At 41.2% G+C, this 12,032-nt stretch overlaps 1 long non-coding RNA gene across 7 annotated transcripts; it reads left to right on the forward strand.

The window, feature by feature from the left end:
- The first annotated feature begins 4,197 nt into the window (after positions 1–4,197).
- On the forward strand, positions 4,198–9,636 carry LOC120060882. 7 transcript variants are annotated; one of them, XR_005478274.1, is made up of 6 exons: positions 4,198–4,259; positions 5,132–5,265; positions 5,560–7,177; positions 7,431–7,588; positions 8,431–8,772; positions 9,499–9,636. It is a non-coding gene; the product is annotated as an uncharacterized LOC120060882 (long non-coding RNA). The 7 variants fall into 7 exon arrangements; XR_005478277.1 differs by lacking the exon at positions 9,499–9,636 and having other exon boundaries at positions 5,560–6,375; positions 6,474–7,177; positions 8,431–9,088; XR_005478276.1 differs by lacking the exon at positions 9,499–9,636 and having other exon boundaries at positions 5,560–5,677; positions 5,898–7,177; positions 8,431–9,088.
- The last annotated feature ends 2,396 nt before the right edge of the window (positions 9,637–12,032 follow it).

Here is a 12,032-nt window from a genome sequence, read left to right on the forward strand (position 1 = left end):
GGCGGGACCTGGCCTTGACTCTGGAGCAGCAGATAGTGGACCATGAGCTTCTTCTGCAAGATGAGGTAAGGTGTGAGACCGTGCCACGAAATACCATATCATGTGCTTTCAGAAGGGTCTCTCGCAACATTTCACAACTGCTCATGCCTGACAATTTGCAAGTGATATTAAGAACTCTTATGACCAACTTCTCTAAACTGTCTTGAAATACAACTCTCTTTCTGTTGTTTATGTTTTTGTGGGATGAATCTTACCTGTTTATTGTAATATGTTTCCTCCCAGCAGGCCTGCAGAGTCTGAAAATAAAGGCTGCTTCTACAGAATTCCTTTGAAGATAATGAAAATAATGATGCTTTGTTATGCACATTATGCACAGGCATTTACAGTTTGCTAAAATGCATTTCTCCTAAGATTACCTTTGTGGGACCATAAGTGAACTCCGGAATGCACCAAACCCTATCCATGGTAAGATGGGGAAGAAATGCAGCGCTATAGATATACGGGATGCTCTAGAGATAACAGGAATGACTTAAAGTCGCGAATGATCAATGACTGTGGAGTCGTCCAGTATGCTGCACTTAGAATTGAGTTGTAGGCGATGTTTGGCGCAAATAGAATGTTTACATTCTATTGCCATGGAGAAATGGAATGTGTAGAACCTGTATAAATGGGTATGCTTCTATGTCTTAATTTCGTGAAAGATTAAGCTCTTTGTTATGTCATAATGTGTTTGAGGACGTAGGAGCCCGTTCCTGATTCATGACGCGGTTATCCAGGTGCATGTTGCTTAGACCTACTAATCCAACCTTGGTTTACAAGTTAAATACATTGTTTATATATGCCTATACAAATCTATCGACCACTTCCATTTAAAGCAATGATTGTCAATTGAAAATGTGGTTGTTGTGTTATCCTGTTGTGCGCCTTGAGTGTCAGTCCCCTTAAGCACATTATTCCAATATTTCCGAGCTCTGAATTGACACAATGAACACTTTTGCAAAGATGATCGGTTCAAAATAAGAGTATGAATGACAATAAACGTATGACTTGGATTGTATGCATAATAGTGTAGTAACCAATATCGCTCGGCGTGGGAACTTTTGGTGTTAGGAAAGTATCCGTTATAAGTCTCCATGGCACGTATCAAATTTATTTATATAGCCCTTCGTACATCAGCTGATATCTCAAAGTGCTGTACAGAAACCCAGCCTAAAACCCCAAACAGCAAGCAATGAAGGTGTAGAAGCACGGTGGCTAGGAAAAACTCCCTAGAAAGGCCAAAACCTAGGAAGAAACCTAGAGAGGAACCAGGCTATGAGGGGTGGCCAGTCCTCTTCTGGCTGTGACGGGTGGAGATTATAACAGAACATGGCCAAGATGTTCAAATGTTCATAAATGACCAGCATGGTCAAATAATAATAATCACAGTAGTTGTCGAGGGTGCAGCACCTCAGGAGTAAATGTCAGTTGGCTTTTCATAGCCGATCATTAAGAGTATCTCTACCGCTCCTGCGGTCTCTAGAGAGTTGAAAACAGCAGGTCTGGGACAGGTAGCACATCCGGTGAACAGGTCAGGGTTCCATAGCCGCAGGCAGAACAGTTGGCCAGGTGGACTGAGGACAGCAAGGAGTCATCATATCAGGTCGTCCTCAGGCATAGTCCTAGGGCTCAGGTCCTCCGAGAGAGCGAAAGAAAGAGAGAATTAGAAAGAGCATTCTTAAATTCACACAGGACACCGGATAAGACAGGACAAGTACTCCAGATATAACAAACTGACCCCAGCCCCCCGACAAATAAACTAATGCAGCATAAATACTGGAGGCTGAGACAGGAGGGGTCAGGAGACACTGTGGCCCCATCCAATGATACCTACTACAACCTCTGTGCTGTATACAAGCCTGTGAATAGAATGTGTCTGACTATATGGTGGAAAGACTACTGTATTTATTTCATTTTGACTTTTGCGTTTTACTAAGAAAAGGCTATGTTTTTTTATTTAAGTAGTATGTGTTCAGGAAGTGGAAATTAGTCTAAGCTATAAGAAGTTTGTTAATGGATATTTATATTTTGTGTTTTAAGTTATCATTTCAGTTTTACTTGGTGTTATCACTGTTACACACAGTGTAACCATCCGAAGAATGAAATCAATGTGTGGATGTTGATTGGACAATGTATATGTGCTTTGCAGAAGCCATTTTTTTGTATTCCCTGTATTTTACTGGAGTATGATCAGATTGCTTTGTTTAAGCCAGAATGAAGACTTGGTCTGAGAAACTATGCCAATTATAGCATGATAGCTATTTTTGTTTTAAATAAGGCAATGTATATATGACCCCCTTTCAAAGAGTCGCTCATTTATCACTTTCTTGCAGATATACAGTGCCTTCAGAAAGTGTTCATACCCCTTAACTTATTCCTCATTTTGTTTTCTTACAGCCTGAATTCCAAATGGATTAAATTATAGTTTTTTTTATCATCTCACCCAGCTACAGACAATATCCCATAATGACAAAGTGAGAATATGTTTTTACATTTTTTCTCAAATGTATTGAAAATGAAATACAGAAATATCTCATTTACATAAGTATTCACAATACATGTTAGAATCACCTTTGGCAGCGATTAAATATGTGAGTCTTTCTGGGTAAGTCTCCAAGGGCTTTGCACCCCTGGATTGTACCATATTTGCAATATCACAATATATACAGTACCAGTCAAAAGTCTGGACACACCTACTCATTTAAGGGTTTTTCTTTATTTATAAAAAATGTTACATTTTAGAATAATAGTGAACACATCAAAACTATGAAATAGCACAATTGGACTTAACAGGTGTACCTTCTTAAAAGTTAATTTGTGGAATTTCTTTCCTTAAAGTGTTTGAGCCAATAGGTTGTGTTGTGACAAGGTAGGGATGGTTTACAGAAGATATCCCTATTTGGTAAAAGACCAAGTCCATATTATGCCAAGAACAGCTCAAATAAGCAAAGAGAAACAACAGTCCATCGTTACTTAAGACATGAAGGTCAGTCAAAACGGAAATTTCAAGAACTTTGAAAGTTTCTTCTAGTGCAGTCACAAAAACCATGAAGCGCTATGATGAAACTGGCTCTCATGAGGAAGACCCAGAGTTACCTCTGCTGCAGAAGATAAGTTCACTAGAGTTAACTGCACCTCAGATTGGAGCCCAAATAAATGCTTCACAGAGTTCAAGAAACACACACATCTCAACATGCACTGTTCAGAGGAGACTGCGTGAATCAGGCCTTCATGGTCGAATTGCTCCATTGAAACCACTACTAAAGGACGGACACCAATAATAAGAAGAGACTTGCTTGGGCCAAGAGACACGAGCAATGGACCTTAGACTGGTGGAAATCTGTCCTTTGGTCTGATGAGTCCAAATGTGAGATTTTTGCCTTTCAATGTGTGTGTAAAGAATCCAGGGTGTTTAGTATGGTCTACGCTTCATTATAAAACTATTTGTTGAATGGTTTAAAACCCGTCAGAAGCTGCTTTCAATTCATGGTGGCTCTGAATAAGTCTTGACTGAGACAAAGCTTGTTTTGCCAAGGAAAGTGAAAAGGACTGAGGGAAAGAAAAACTGAAAATACATGGAAAGGAACATGGAAGAACCTCAAAGAACATTGCATTTTCAAGATCATGTAACATCAAACATAACATCAAAATGCATCTTATATTCCTGCCCTTACTGAAAAACCACATGATTTCAACTTACATTTGATGTGAAAACATGTTTTGGAACACAACGTGATCACATTTTCACATGTGTAGTTTAATGTAATCACATGTTGCTTTACATGTTATCACATTATCTTCACATAAGATTACATGAAAACATGTTTTTGGAACACTTCCCGTGTTCACATGTGAAATTCATGTGGTTTTCGCGTAAACGCCCTGCAGTTCCACACTCAAGGATCTTAATAATGCTTTAAACTGCACATGTACGATTGTGCATGTGTAATGGGTTGAAAACAAAGTCACTAAAAACAGACACCCATTTATTATTTATCCCCCCCCCCCCCCCCCCCAATTTGTTTATGTATTTGTCTTAATTAATCTAAATTGTAATTTCTACATACTTTAGCGTTAGCAGTCCATCAGGCCAATAGATGGCGCTGTTGCACTGTTGTAGCAGGAGAAACAGCAAGTTCTGGCCAAGCGCTCACCATTCTGCAGAATAAGGATCGGAACTTTACAGAGGTAAACTGTGTCTGTTCTTTTTACTATTACAGGTATGTAACAGAACTTCCAAACGTTCAAATATATACACAATATGTAATGACATGCTATTTAACAACTTTGTCAAGATATTATCACATTAGGAAAGGTTTTGTTTTGGCTTTGTGTCGAACTGAGTGAGAGAAGAATGTGATTTACATTGAGTGTGAGTATATGTTAGCTTGATGCTAGCTGAGGTAAAAAACGATTTACGAGTCACAGAGACTATGTTAACTGAGTAACTTACTTGTACTGGATTTTGTCTAGGAGATTTTTTATAAATAATTATTTGTTAGGGATTTCTGAGTTGGTTTTACATGTAATTGGTTTTGTGTAAAATTGTGCTCACTAGCTGGTAAACTGGCCGAGCACGCTCAGTCTGGTGGACTTTTAGTGCATACAGTGAGAGAGAGACGATTTTCTGGAGGTGCCAATATCTTAAAGCTGAATGTATTGTTGTCCGTTTTCTATAGAGGTAGCGGTATATAGAAAAACATTCAGTTATTTATGTTTTCATATATAGGTGTTTCTATTGTATGAATGTGAAATACATTGTGGTTTTCATGTGAAACCATACACTAAGACAGGGTTATTTGTGGAACATTTTTGAATTTTGCTTTAGTTAAAGTGCATTTATGTTGTGTAATTTAAAGTGTGCACTTGTTTGATGTGAATATTTTCAAAGTACTAACAAGAAAATAGACAATTGAACAAGAGAAAAAAAACATTCTTCAGAATAAAGAAAGCGCCAGAACTTTGCAGATGTAAACTTGTGTCCGTTCCTTTTACTATTGCAGGCCACCTCAGCTACACATGCACTCTGTCTGCACACGCATGCACATACACACGGACAAACACACACTAATGTTCTCTCTGTGTTTGTCAGCAGTTCATCGTGGCCCTGTCATTCGCCTCCTTCACCAAAGCTCTGTCAGGGACCTACATGAAGAGTGCCATCACTCAGAGACACTTTGACCTGTCCAGCTCTCATCGGACTCATAGACGGCAGCTTTGAGATGGGTATCAACAATAGTATTGAGTTGCTTGAAAATTCATATAGTGAAAACCAGATACAGACTACAGTATGATCAATTTTTTTTGTGGTTCAATCAGAGTCTGCTCTCAATACTGTCCAGTTTTATAGTTGTTCCAATTAATTGATTGACTGGTGTTTGTCCATGACTCTACTGTCAAACCTTTAACATTGTTTTATGTGATGCTATGTTGTTGCAGCCTAGTATCCAAACTGATATGCCATTTTTAGTTACTGTAGTGTAGTGTTACTGGCTACTGTAGTGTTGTGGTTTCTTGCAGGTAACCTGCTGTTCCTGGCTGTGGTCAGCCATTTTGGGGCGAAGCTGCACCGGCCCAGGCTCATTGCTATGGCTGTAGGATCCTTCCTCACAGGCCTGCCACACTTCTTCATGGGACGGTAAAACAACTGAAATACTGGTTAAACTTGTGCTTCGAGAGATACGCCAATGTGGAGGATAGTTTCACTTTAGAAATAAAGAAATGTATCCAGTTGTTGATTAATCTCAGTTAACTTAGAACTAAAGTCTTGCGTAATTGGTCAGCTGCTTGATTATGTTTTGGGGCCATACATGTTAAGAGAAGGGATTAAGAGATGCTATAACTGTGATGTGGTAAAGTTGGACCCAGGTGCAGAGAAGAGACCAGAAGATGAAGCAGTGGTTCCAACCAGTGTCTCCACCCCTCAAGGGCCCACTTAACTGCCAAGAGCTCCCGGTTGCCTACATCATAGTTGCCTTCCGCTGGTCGAGAACCACTTAGAGAGAAAGGCGCATGGGTGCAGTTTCTTGTCCTCCTCGTTCCGCTGTGAAAGGACCGCCCCAGCTCCGGTGTCCGAGGCGTCCACCTCTACCACAAAGGGGCGAGTAGGATCAGGATGAACGAGGATGGGTCCGAAGGTGAAACGTCCCTTGAGCTCTATGAATGACCTGTCAGCCTCGGGATTCCAGAAAAAACCTGCTTGAGTGAGGTGGGACAGGGCTGTATGTGTTCCGGAAGGGTTTTTGGAGAAGATCAGGATGTCGTCGAGGTAAACAAAGACGAACCGGTTCAACATATCCCTAAGAGTGTCATTGATCAATGCTTGAAAGACTGCCGGTGAGTTCGATATTCCAAAGGTCATGACTAAATACTCAGTGACCACTAGGGGTGTTAAAGGCAGTTTTCCACTCATTTCCCCCCCTGATTCTCAGCAGATTTTAAGCATTGCGGAGGTCCAGTTTGGTGAAGAATTGGGCTCCTAGGGCCAACTCCAAGGCGGTGGACATCGGGTAGGGGGTAACGATTCTTGATCCTAATCCTTTTCAGCCCTCTGTAATCGATGCAAGGACTGAAGTTTGGGTCAGAGACAGAGAGACAAGGGATGCGTTTAGACAGGCAGCCCAATTATGATATATTTTCCACTAATTGGTCTTTTGACCAATCACATTAGATATTTTCGCATCAGCTCTTTTTCAGAGCATATCTGATTGGTCAAAATACAAATTACTCAAAAAAATTACTGAATTGGGCAGCCTGTCTCAACGAAGCCATAGAATCCTGGACATGCTCCAACTGAAATGTTCCCTCCTGTCAGTACTGATGTTGAATGGCATTAAATACATTTTTTTCCTCTCCCATCCCCTGTAGGTTTGATGAACATGAGTGGAAATGAAACTCCAGCACACTGGTAGCACTAAAGACGTGTGAGTATAACTTTTCCAGGTGAGTTGAACCTGCCTGTGGGTGCGGTGGGGATATTCCTGGGAGGTCTACTGATGAAGAGGTATAAGCTTGGCGTTGTGTCTGGAGCCCAGCTGTCTTTCATCACCTCCTTCATGGCCTACCTCCTCCTCCCTCTGCAGTCTGGCACTAAGTGTGACAACGTTAAGGTCGCTGGTCTGACCATGTCCTACAACAGGTAAATATGACATCCGATTGGTTGGTGGGTGGGTGGGTTGATAAAAACAAAAGTTTTGATCAGTGGAATATGAGGGAGAGTTAGACCAAAACACACATGGGCTTGTGCCAGGGCTCCCTCTTGTGGGAATATACAGTATGGTTGTTACTGAGCCAGGATTCCTGGCAGTTTTGTCACTGTGCCTATGTCAATGATAGTTCAGCAACAATTATTTAAACATCATTATTACCAGCCAAATGTCTCTGTCCCTCAGGTCCCCTGGTGTACGATGGCAGCCTGTTGTCAGAGTGTAACAGAGACTGCTCCTGCTTGGCTGGGGAGTGGGACCCTGTGTGTTCAGACAACGGCATCACCTACACCTCCCCCTGCCTCGCAGGCTGCTCCAGCTTTACAGGTTACGGCAAGAACACGGTACCAGTACTATTAATGTACTGAGTGTACAACACATTCACAGGGATGCTGGCCCATGTTGACTCCAATGCTTCCCACAGTTGTGTCAAGTTGGCTGTATGTCTTTTGAGTGGTGGACCATTCTTGATACACACGGGAAACTATTGAGTGTAAAAAACACAGCAGCGTTGCAGTTCTTGACACAAACTGGTACCCCTGGCACCTACTACCATGCCCCGTTGAAAGGCACGTAAATATTTAGTCTTGCCCATTCACCCTCTGAATAGCACACATACACAATCCTTGTCTCAAGCCTTACAATATTTTTTAAAAACCTGTCTCCTCCTCTTTATCTATACTGATTTAAGTGGATTTAACTAGTGACATCCATAAGGGATTATAGCTTTAACCTGGATTCACCTGGTCAGCATATGTCATGGAAAGAGCAGGTGTTATTAATATTTTATACATTCAATATGACTTCAACTTGTACAGGGCACTCTTGTAAAATAGATGTTTAATCTCAATGTGACTCACTGTTTAAATAAAAGTTAAATAAAATTTAAAAAACATCAACACAAACACAGGATATGTGGTACACATGGTATCACATCATTACATACTAGGCCCTACTGCACCTGCATTCCAGCACCATTCCAGCATCTGGAATTGACTTAACATGTTTGAGGTGGGGGATCAATACATGTGGGGGAAGAGGTGGCTGTCAAATGTATGATTCTGATATGTACAGGTAAGTTCATTGTGTGTGGGGGGGGGGCGTCCATGTTTGTGTCTGTACTCTGAGGTGTGTTTGAATATGAATGAGCAGCAGTGTTGTGATGTGTCCTATCCCGTCCTTGCAGAGTGATCTTCCTTGGCCTCATCACATGTCTCAGTGGCTCCTCCTTAGGAGGGAGGGGGACACCACCACGGTACAGCCCCCACACTCATCGCTAGAGATCGAACTTCAGACTCCCTCCAAAACCACTGAACCCCTCAACACACCGAAAGAGATTACGGTGCACACCCTTAGAGGGAGCCGAAACAGGATAACTCCCTCCAAACTCACAAAGACACAGAGGAGGAGGAACTATCCAACACCCAGGGAGAGAGAACGAGTGACCTCAGTCGAACACAGAAAGAGGAGGTGGAAGAGGCGTTAGATAGAGGAGGAGGTTACCCCAGAGGCAATTCCTCCTGTTCATGTGAGCAAGAAAGAGCAGAAGGCTTCTGATCAGCCAAATGGCAGGCAGAGGGAGAGGTCATAGTGATTCACACCCACAGAGAGAAAGACAACCCACACAACCTCTTGGTTGAGATGAACCACACAGAGGTAGAGGCAGAGGGCCTTCAGGGCTAGCCAGTCAGCCTGCCTGCTCTGATCCTCAAGTCAATTGTATTTAAATTCATGTTCATTAAAGATTTTTATTCAAGAATTTAAAAGTCCCATTTACTTAATGATCATTTTTCACTGTGTTCAACCCTCAAGAACCAGGGTGAGTCTGGGTCGCCCTTTTACTGGGCAAACACAACTTGCATATCGTCATAGACTAGGCTGAAACGTTAATCTTTTAACCTTGCTTGAATAAAACAATGCATTTTTTTTATAGTGAGCAAGAGTTGCGCTTTTTCCTTTTCTATGATGATTCAAGTTTTTGGTTGCATCTCAAATTGGTTGAGCGCCCTTTGTTTTTTTTATGTACTAAGTAAATTATTAAAAGCATTAAAATTGGTATGTTTCCCAGGTATTTACACAACCTACTCCACACTTGCAAAGTGAACGTTTATAGAAAAGTTCTGAAATTAAGTAGTAAACAGAAGAAAAGCAGAATTTAGTCCAATTATAATGCAAATAATTTAATGGTCTATGGTTCAATCCCATTTCTGAATGTCTGATGAATAATTAATATTGTTCCTCTTCCTTGTGGCAGGCGCAGCAGCACACTGCCCTCCAAAGCCTGCAAAAAAAATCACCGGACTGCCCCTTTCCTAGCTCTGCATGGAACATCCAGCAAAATGGCTTAAGGACAACAAAGTCAAGGTATTGGAGTGGCCATCACAAAGCCCTGACCTCAATCCCATAGAACATTTGTAGGCAGAACTGAAAAAGTGTGTGTGAGCAAGGAGGCCTACAAACCTGACTCAGTTACACCAGCTCTGTCAGGAGGAATGGGCCAAAATTCACCCAATTTATTGTGGGAAGGCTACCCAAAACCTTTGACTCCAATTAAACCATTTAAAGGCAATGCTACCAAATACTAATTGAGTGTATGTAAACTTCTGACCCACTGGGAATGCGATGAAAGAAATAAAAGCTGAAATAAATAATTCTCTACTATTATTCTGACATTTCACATTCATAAAATAAAGTGGTGATCCTAACTGACCTAAGACAGGGAATTTTTACTCAAATTAAATGTCAGGAATTGTGAGAAACTGAGTTTAAATGTATTTGACTAACAAGGAACCCAAACCGGCTGCGCACGTGCGCCATCGTGCATACATTTATTTTGTCCCCCCACACCAAACGCGACCACGACACGCAGATTAAAATATCAAAACAAACTCTGAACCAATTACATTAATTTGGGGATAGGTCGAAAAGCATTAAACCTTTATGACAATTTAGCTAGCTAGCTTGCACTTGCTAGCTAATTTGCCCTATTTAGGTAGCTTGCTGTTGCTAGCTAATTTGTCCTGGGATATAAACATTGACTTGTTATTTTATCTGAAATGCACAAGGTCCTCTACTCCGACAATTAATCCACACATAAAACGGTCAACCGAATCATTTCTAGTCATCTCTCCTCCTTCTAGGCTTTTTCCTCTCTTGACTTTATATTGCGATTGGCAACTTTCATAAATTAGGTGCATTACCGCCACCGACCTCATTCGTCTTTCAGTCACCCACATGGGTATAACCAATGAGGAGATGGCACGTGGGTACCTGCTTCTATAATCCAATGAGGAGATGGGAGAGGCAGGACTTGCAGCGTGATCTGCGTCAGAAATAGAACTGACTTCTATTTTAGATGCTCGTGGGTGCAATAATTGAATGATATAGATTTCTAAATTTATTTTGCAACGCGCACGCGACGCAGTCAGCCTGTAAGGTGTATTTCAACTTCAGCTGCTTTAACTTTCGACTTCAGCTTTATGAATAATTATAATTTGGAGGCCTTTTGCCTTTTGGTAAGCTGTCATTGTAAACAAGAATTTGTTCTTAACCGACTTGCCTATTTAAATACAATTAATGACAGGCATCAAGAGCAAAAAGAAGAGATTTAGTATGAACATGAAAGTGTGTGGATGGTAGAAAATATATTTGAACATGCGATATACGTGGACCTACTTATTAAAAGGATTGTTTGAGATTGCACGCTAGCTACTCCTGTAGACTTCCAGTCATAACGCTAGTTAGCAATGGCTCCAGAAACTCCCTTCAAACTGCACACAGAAATGGTATCCATGAGTTCATCTGACTTTCATTGCTAAAATGTCATGGAGTATGTACAGTGTGAATAGTATACAGTATTGGCCTATTATTCTTGAAACAGTTTTTTTGTATCCTGCTGATACTCAAAGATAATGAATGTACACTGAGTGTACAAAACACTAAGGACACCTGCTCTTTCCATGACAGACTGACCACGTGAATCCAGGTGAAAGCTATGATCCCTTATTGATGTTACTTGTTAAATCCACTTCAATCAGTGTAGATGAAAGGGAGGAGACAGCCTTGAGACCATTGCATCATGGATTGTGTATGTGTGTGTGGCATTCTGAGGGCGATGGGCAAGAAAAGAGATTGACGTTCCTTTGAACAGGGTATGACAGTAGGTGTCAGAAGCACAGGTTTGTCAAGAACTGCAACGCTGCTGGGTTCTTCCACACTCAACAGTTTCCTGTGTGTATCAAGAATGGTCCACCACCCTAAGGACATCCAGCCAACTTAACACAACTGTGGGAAACATTGGAGTCAACATGGGCTAGAATCCCTGTGGAACACTTTCGACACCTTGTAGACTCCATGACACAATGAATTGAGGCTGTTCTGAGGTCAAAAGGTTGGGTGCAATTCAATATTAGGAAGGTGTTCCTAATGTTTGGTATACTGTTGCCTGCCGACATGGAACTGCAAATAAGACGCAATCATGGAACAAGAAAAAATAAAAGTTATGCAATGCAAAGGCACTTTGAAACAGGGTTTGTACGACATAGATGACCTTTCCTAAAACAACCGTCACGGTCTACATTTTTATAAAGTTCTGTTGAAACGCAGAGGGGTGGATACATGAAGTAGACCCTCTCCTTCTATGAGGTTTAACGGCAGTTGGCATCCAATTTGCTGCATTACCAGACTACTACTACTACTAGACTGGAGTACAACTCCCTCACACTTTGCTTGAAAAATAAAAATGTACTAAATAAATACCCTACCATCTAATTAAATGCATTTATTCCT

This window comes from Salvelinus namaycush, chromosome 16 (genome assembly GCF_016432855.1).
Source record: "Salvelinus namaycush isolate Seneca chromosome 16, SaNama_1.0, whole genome shotgun sequence".
Classification (NCBI taxonomy): Eukaryota; Metazoa; Chordata; class Actinopteri; order Salmoniformes; family Salmonidae; genus Salvelinus; species Salvelinus namaycush.